The sequence below is a fragment of the Lathyrus oleraceus genome, chromosome 7, assembly GCF_024323335.1.
Source record: "Lathyrus oleraceus cultivar Zhongwan6 chromosome 7, CAAS_Psat_ZW6_1.0, whole genome shotgun sequence".
Classification (NCBI taxonomy): domain Eukaryota; kingdom Viridiplantae; phylum Streptophyta; class Magnoliopsida; order Fabales; family Fabaceae; genus Lathyrus; species Lathyrus oleraceus.
In genome coordinates, this window is record NC_066585.1 from 15,776,702 (window position 1) to 15,785,864 (window position 9,163).

The window sequence follows — 9,163 nt, forward strand, 5'->3', positions numbered from 1 at the left end:
TTAGGGGCGCTGTTTGAGACCAGACGTTCCAAATGGAGTTCAGTGTTGTAATCTGGGCAGTTGTTCAGTGATGCTTCAATGAAATTAATTAGACACGAAGCTTCCAAAGCAAAAACACACGTGGTTACGGTGTTTGACCGTACTAAAGATTGGTACGGTGTTGCTGAGTCCATGGATCACAATGAAGGCATGCCGATGGGATAATACAGAGTCGAACTAGATAGAGGTTGGTGCGACTGTGGAAAGTTCCAAGTCTTTCGTACGCCCTGCTCCCATGTCATTACGGCATGTTCAAAGGTTCGAAGGGATCCATCCTACTTACTATCTGACGTTTACAAAGTCATAAGCCTATCCAATATTTACAAAATTAGTTTTCAGTTGTTGCAAAAGTGGATTACCGACCAGAATATCAAGGGGATATTCTCTGGCACAATGAAGTTATGCTAAGAAAGAAAAATGATCGCCCAAACAGCACCCGTATTTGAACCGAAATAGATACGGCGAACAAAATGGTTCGACTATATAGTTCATGCCGTCAGCCAGGTCACAATCGTACTAACTGTCCTAGTGTTGGAACGAGCACAATAAGATAAATTTACATGTACCTCTTTTGCAATATATAAAAAACAAAATTAATTTCATATGATAACTTTGTGAGTAAATACCATCACAAACAAATACAACACATTCAACACATAAACAACAACACAAACAACAAAAACAATTAAAATACCATTACTATAACTAAGCAATTACAACCATCAAAATAATTTTGAACATATTATGTATCATCCTGTGAACGTCTATGTCAGTCTTAATATCCACCCATTCACGCACTTCTCCATTTTGGTTGAACGTGGACACATGCCATTGAATCCTTCTAATCCTTTCACCATCTGCAATTTCTCTATCTAACCAACGGTTCAACGTCCGATTAAGACGTTCAAACAAATCTATATTCCAAAGTCGAATCTTTATCGGAGGTGCGACGACTGAAAAAATTAAATTGGCATTTCTCTTGTGAATGTATTCAGACATGGTTAAAGAATAAAAAATTGAAGAAAATTGAAGTAGAATGAGAGAAAATGGGGTTGGAGGGTAAGAAGTAGTCTGCAAAAATATGGGAGATGCGCATCTTACTTATAGATGAGTCATGGAATGCATGCGTCAAAGTCCTAGGCGCCACACACACATGGCGTAAGCACAAGCACACATGCATGCGCCAGATGCATGTGTGCATGTGCTAAACCACACATGCATGCGCCAACTATCATGACGCCTACATGCATGCCATTGGAAGCATGCGCCATTGGAGTTGGTGCCTTCTTTGAATGTTAAATGGATGCGCTAGTTCAACTGACGCATCAGTTTGGGAAGATGGTTATTTTTTTTTTTAATATAGTGTGTAAATGTTTTGAGTGATATGAAAATAATGAAATATAATTAAAAATACAATGGTCATAAATTTGTTAATATTTAAAATATAAAAAAAATGATATAGAAATAAATCTAAACGATCAAATTATTAAAAAAAAAATAAAAACTAATAAATCTTAAATTACCTCTGCTATAATTTTGTCTTATTTATTTGATAAATATGTAGTTTGATTTTTAAAAATTAAATACAAGATTTTTTTCGATATAGTTTGTTCTTGAGTTAATCCTATGCTACATTCAGTTTAAGTTTGTCTTAAGGGAAGGATTCAATTTAATTCATTTTTTTAATATTTATCTATTTTTAATATATAAAAGTTAATTACCACCATAATTACTTAATTACCCTAATTACAATCCATAATACAGCTACTTTCATGTTCCTATAAGTAATTTCGTACTAAACTCTATTTATACTACTAAAAAATATTACCGTTATTTTATTGTTGTTGCAATCTTATCATTCCAAAATGAAATCAATATTCTGAAATCAAATTAATTATTATTGTAGTTTTTTTGCCAAATATTATCGTTACTTGATTTTCTTTAAATGACAAAATGAATATTTAATTGTATAATTATATGTTATTAAATTATAACTTTAAAATTAAAAATAACTATTTAATATAGTTGATTAATATTAATTGAGTAATTTAATATTATTGTTAATTTACCTACCAATTAATTATTATTATTGTTATTATTATTATTGACATTTACCCGCCATATATGATAAAAATATTTTTAAAATTTAAATAGTATATTTATTATTTGATTTGATTTGATTTGATTTAATTGAGATCCAAACTCTATAAATTAAAATAGGTTACTTATTATAAATCTTATACCGCTGTTATCTTTGCACTAACATATTTTATCCTTTCAACAGAATAATTATAGTAAATACATACATTCTGTATACCGAATTATAATAAAAATGTATTAAAATCAAAAGCAATAAAACTGTTTACAGTAAATAAAAATATAGAATAACATCTTAAAATTCTATTCTATTTGATTATTCATTTACTTATTACTAATTTATTTATTATATAAAAATATATCAAATAAAATTTTAAATATATGTTGTATCATTAGCATTTATTTCAACTTTTGATTTATTATTGATTTTTTATTTCAATGATTTTTTCTTTAAATATTTATGATCATGAAGAAATTAGACTATATTTTTATTTACTGTAAACAGTTTTATTGCTTTTGATTTTAATACATTTTTATTATAATTCGGTATACAGAATGTACGTATTTACTATAATTATTCTGTTGAAAGGATAAAATATGTTAGTGCAAAGATAACAGCGGTATAAGATTCAATATGCCAGCGTGTTATTGCAAAATTACATCTATGTAAAATTCAATTAATAATAGATTGACATTGGAATGACCATATATTATTGTTCATAATAAGTAACCGATTTTAATTTATAGAGTTTGGATCTCAATTAAATCAAATCAAATCAAATAATAAATATACTATTTAAATTTTAAAAATATTCTTATCATATATGGCGGGTAAATATCAATAATAATAATAATAACAATAATAATATACTATTTCAATGAATTTTTCTTTAAATATTTATGATCATGAAGAAATTAGACTATATTTTTATTTACTGTAAACAGTTTTATTGCTTTTGATTTTAATACATTTTTATTATAATTCGGTATATAGAATGTACGTATTTACTATAATTATTCTGTTGAAAGGATAAAATATGTTAGTGCAAAGATAACAACGGTATAAGATTCAATATGCCAGCGTGTTATTGCAAAATTACATCTATGTAAAATTCAATTAATAATAGATTGACATTGGAATGACCCTATATTATTGTTCATAATAAGTAACCGATTTTAATTTATAGAGTTTGGATCTCAATTAAATCAAATCAAATCAAATAATAAATATACTATTTAAATTTTAAAAATATTCTTATCATATATGGCGGGTAAATATCAATAATAATAATAACAATAATAATAATTAATTGGTAGGTAAATTAACAATAATATTAAATTACTCAATTAATATTAATCAACTATATTAAATAGTTATTTTTAATTTAAAGTTATAATTTAATAACATATAATTATACAATCAAAACGATGTTATATATGTGTAACATCAAAGGTTGGATCCTTTTCAGCATTTTGCCACACACCTCTATCAAATTTATATACTCTTTTTTTTCCAGGTTATTAGGTTTGTAATTGTATAGTCATCTAAATTTGCAGTTACATTAATTTTTGAATTTTTTTTCAGTGAAAATGAGTAGAAAGGTTGATTCTGTGAAAGACATCAATGACTCAAAAGAAACTTGGCGTCTTGCTGTTCGAATAATGGATGTTTGGAGTGTTGTGAATAATAAGGGTATTGAACATTTGGAGATGATTGTTATGAATTCCTTGGTAAATTGCTTTTCTTTTTTTAAGTATAGATTTTTGTATGATAGTTAGTAATTACAATAAAATGCTTTTTTGTATAACCTATAAAAAGAAGATTATTTTCATTTTGTTAGGGTGATCGGATTCAGGTCCTTATTCGTCATGACCATTTACTGAAATGGAAAGAGGTCATTAAGGAGAATATGACCTGCATTATAAACAATGACAGTGTCTATAACAATGATTTTCAGTGGAAGGTATGTGATCATTCAAAAAAAATTGTGTTTCTTGGTGGTACCACAATGAAGGCAATCGAACTTCAAAATATTCCACCTAAAGGATATTTCTTTAAAGATTTTAGTGAGATACTTCAAGGCAAATGCAAAACCGGTAGACTGAAAGGTAATTTAAATTCTATTATAACTTATATAACTTATATATTTGCAAACACATTCAATAATGAACCTTACTTTAATGTAGATATTATTGGTGCTGGTAGTGAGATAAACCATATCCAATCCAACACTCCGGGGAAGAAAGTTGTTGTTTCTGTTGTGCTGAAAGATTTGAAGTAATGCGCATTGTTTTCATAACTTATGTGTTTGATAAATTTATATATTTTGCATCACTGAATCCCATCATATAATATTGTTTATTTATATTGCAAAATAGGGGTAATTGCATAAATTGCAATTTATGGGAAATCTATGGATCAAAATTTTTGGCTTACTACAATGATCCTAAAAACAATGGAGCTATTGTAATTCTGCTCACTCATGCAATGGTAAAAGATGGCCAAGGTATTACACTATCAGACTTTATAAATACATAGCTGATTTGTATTTTTCATTGTACGTTCAATAATTTTTATATTAATTATACAATTTACAGTGTCAAATGCATGGAGTGGTTCCAAATTGTTGATAAATGAAGACATCCCTGAAATTCAAGATTTTATGTCTAAGTATGGATTTTATTTATTTATTTATATTCAGATTATTATACATAATTTTTAATTTAAAAAACAATCTTATTTCTATAGGTTGCCTACTAATGAACAGAAGGAGAAGCCTACTCAATATGCAAAATCTCTTTCTAATTGGTCTGGTGGTTCTCAGTATTCGCCAGTAGAAAGGTTTGTTCATAATGCGAAATGTATGTCCTTAAGTCAGTTCTGCAAAATCAAACATGTAAGTTGAATACTATAGAGCCGAATTTATCTTTACTATTACAATTATATTGTTTGCTTTTTGAAATTAATATCATTTTTGATTTGCTTTTAGGAAACTTTATGTGTTACTGTAGCAACCACATTGAAATTTGCTGTCTCAAAGTATGGATGGTTTTATTATGGCTGCACAAGGTGTTCTTCGAAGGCACCTAATCCTGAAAAAGCTTATGAATGTTCATGTGGGCAAAAAGTCGAACAGCCTATACCAAGGTACATATAATCTAGATGAATTGCAAATAAATTTGGTAATGGATTTGTTATTAATCATATTATTTTCTTCGTTTAACATACTATAGGTACAAGATTGAGATATATGTTAGCAATGGTGAATCAAAATATCGATTTGTATTCTGGGATTCCGAATGTGCTGCTATACTTGGAATGACTGCTGAATTTATGCATAACTCTATGGTGGAGGTACATTGTTATACATAAGTTAAAATGTTAATAGTTTATCGAGTTGTAAAGTTCAGATTATCACTCATGGTTGATATTTTATTTTTCCATTAGAATGGAGAAGATGATCCAATGGTTTATCCTGATGAGCTTGAAATGCTGTTGAATAAGAAAATGGCTTTTAGAGTTAAGGTGCAACCAACGTTTTCCCAAGCGTCTGTTTGGAAGCTTTGTGATGATGAAGCCTTTGTTAAAGAGATTGAAAATGACTACATAGTAGAAGACGTATAATATTCACTTAATTCATGTATTATTTAAACATTTAACAAGTATAATAAATATTCGATGTTTCAATGTGCAGAATCAGTCTAAAACTGAATATGCAAAGTTGGTCCCTAACAAAGAAAATTTGGAAACTTCCGCAGTAAGTATCTTCATTTGTTAACATAATAATTTTCTATGATAAATATTGTATTATTATAATTCATTTTATATCTGACAATTAATTTTTTATATTGCAAGCAAACATTATCTGCATCTGGTGAAAATGATCCAGAATCAATCATTCTAATGACTCCGGCTAAGGATGTTGTAATTGCTGACAAGGGTGAAGAAGTTGATTTTGAAGCGTCTGGCGCTACGCAATTATCAGGCACCAAACCATCCAAGAAATTAAAGATAGAACCATCTTCTTAATTAGAATTTTCTGAAATTTGATATTGAAATATATTTTATGAACTTTTTAGCACCAGAATGAGTTTAAGTATGAAGTTGTTAAGAACATTATATGTTTTGGTTGTAGGATGTGTTCTTACTTTTTTGAAGTGTTTATTTTGTGGGATTACAATTGACATTTATATTTCATGTATGGTTTAAAGAATGATAATGAGTATTTAATTCATGTGTGTGAAATTATTCAAAATCCTATGTTGTTATGTTGAACATTGTGTTTTGTGTGTTCTTTCAACTACAAAATTTATATAAGTATCATATCTTCAAATGTTAATAAGTATTTTAGATTGATAACAAAATACGTTGTCATCTTATGAAATATGTGTATACGACTAAATTATAAATAGATTATTGCATGTCATGTTTGGTTTCAGCATGCCTAATGGTGTTAGAAATTAAAAAAACAATTACATAAAAATTTATTATGAAATCCTTCAAAACTAATTATAGAAAACACATAGAAACACATTTTTTTACAATTTTTTTCAAAGTCTAATACATATGTTAAAATTGCAGGTAGTTCAGAAATGTTGGAGCAATGTTTGAATCTTGCATTCAACTGAATTAAGGATTTATAAAAAAAACAAGGTATAATTATAATATACAGTGAATTGTCTTTTGATTGGTAATGGAAAATCTACATTGTTTGTTTGAAATGATTAAGTTAAGCATGCAACTATACTTTTTACCAATCTCACGTCATCACATATAGTATTATAACTCAACATATTTAAATTATTTATTTTCCAAAATATAGTTGGGGGTTGAAATGAATAATTATGTCCACTGTCTTCTTTCTATTGGCTAGGTCAGTGGAGTATTAAAATAATTCAGCCGTAAGATAATTAATGTTATGCATGATTTGTAATAAATCAATAAGAATATCAATTCTTTATACATTTAGTTGTACAAGAAAATGATTGTAAATAATTAAAGTGGGCTAAGAAAATGGGCCCCACTAAATCCCACTATATATTATATAAAATATAATTAAAAAATTGATTCAAATATATCAAAATACATTAAAAGAGAGTTTTTCATTGGGTAAGGTGATGTATGATATGAGTAATTTCCAATGGGTGAATTATTTTATGGATTTGGGATAAAAAGAGAATTTTGAAATCTTGAATTATGATGTGGATTTGGAATAAGAGGTGGATTTTCAAAATATGGGGTGTTTTGTTGATTTGGGATACAAAGAGGACTTCCATCATTTTGCATAAAATTGGAGCATGTGTTATGTTGATTGAGGTTCATTTTCAAATGAAATGTGTACACAAAAAAATTAAAATTAAATAAAATAAATTGGTCAAATTTAGACTAGATGTGAGTGAAAAATATGATAAAATAAATTACCTATTTATACTACTAAAAATATTACCGTTATTTTATTGTTGTTGCAATCTTATCATTCCAAAATGAAATCAATATCCTGAAATCAAATTAGTTATTATTGTAGTTTTTTAAGGTTGCGGGCAAGTTTTGAATCATCACTTCCTAAAAGGTTGCGGGCAGGTTTTGTATAAACCCAGTTTTTTAAGGACCAAAGAATTGTACGAAGTTAAATCATTTTTGTTGCTGGACTTATTTCTCACAATTTTAACTAAAATTGTGAACCTTTTGTTTCAATATCTTTTGTTGCATTTAAACCTTACTGTATCAATTGCAATTAATTTCAACATTTGGTAGTATTCATTACTATATTTTAAAACAAATGAGGTTCTGGTATTTCTTTTACATGGTTTATGTATTTTGGTTAAATAATCATTTATTATGAAGGTTAATATTTGCGCTTTTATACCTCAAATTAGTAACAGATTGGAAAATTTCATCCATTACTAAATAAATATATTTTTATTTCTTATGTCCAAAATCTCAATGATAAATGGAATGTTTATTCATAACATTAACAATGGAATGTTTATTATATATCAATATATCAATAAATTGTAAAAATATTTTTGTATTATATTTTTTGATTATTTCCTTAATATAGTATACAAAAAAATTAAGCAAATTATATTACTATAAATTAATAATGTTTTACTTTATTATATCCCAAACTGGAAAAAGTTATTTGTGGAAATTTTTTGAACCCATTTATTGATCATTTAACATCCATTACATTAAAAAAAAACTCTTATGCAATAAATTTGTGTACGTTGATCCAACTATATATATATATATATATATATATATATATATATATATATATATATATATATATATATATATATATATATATATATATATATATATATATATATATATATATATATATATATTATATTTTAATTTTTTAAAAATAAATTATTGCACTTGCGCGACCCGTGCGAACGCACGGGTCCTTTACTAGTGTTTATATAAAGATTGTGCATAGCAGATTGTAAGTTAATTTAAATCATGTAACAATTTATTTTCATATAAAATTTTGGATTGATTAGGTTGATTTGATTTATTTGGAAATTTAAATTTTTTTAAAATTTAACCTCATTAAAATGATTTGTTTCTTCTAGCTAAAAATATTTAAATCAATTTTTTGATTCTATATAATTTTCAATTATTATTTTTATAGTACCTTAAAGTTTTGATTCAAATATATTTAATAATTAATGTCCACAAATTTTAATTCAACTATTAACAAAATTGGAAATTCGATATTCAAATAGTTGATTTATCAACATGAGAGTTCAAAATTAATTCTCACGTTTATATATGTCATTTTCAAATAGTTGATTTATTTATAGATAAAAAATTTAATATTTAAATTTGTTTTTGAAAAATAAGGTAAATAAAGGGTTAATATATATCAATTCACCGTATATTGTTTATGAAAGATTTATTGATTTTAAGTAGTGTTTAATAATACTTCTCAACATATCAGGTATAACTTTAGTTTAGTTGTAATTTTGATTCCTCTATTTTATATTTTTTTATAGATTTTTTATCTCTTTATTTTAT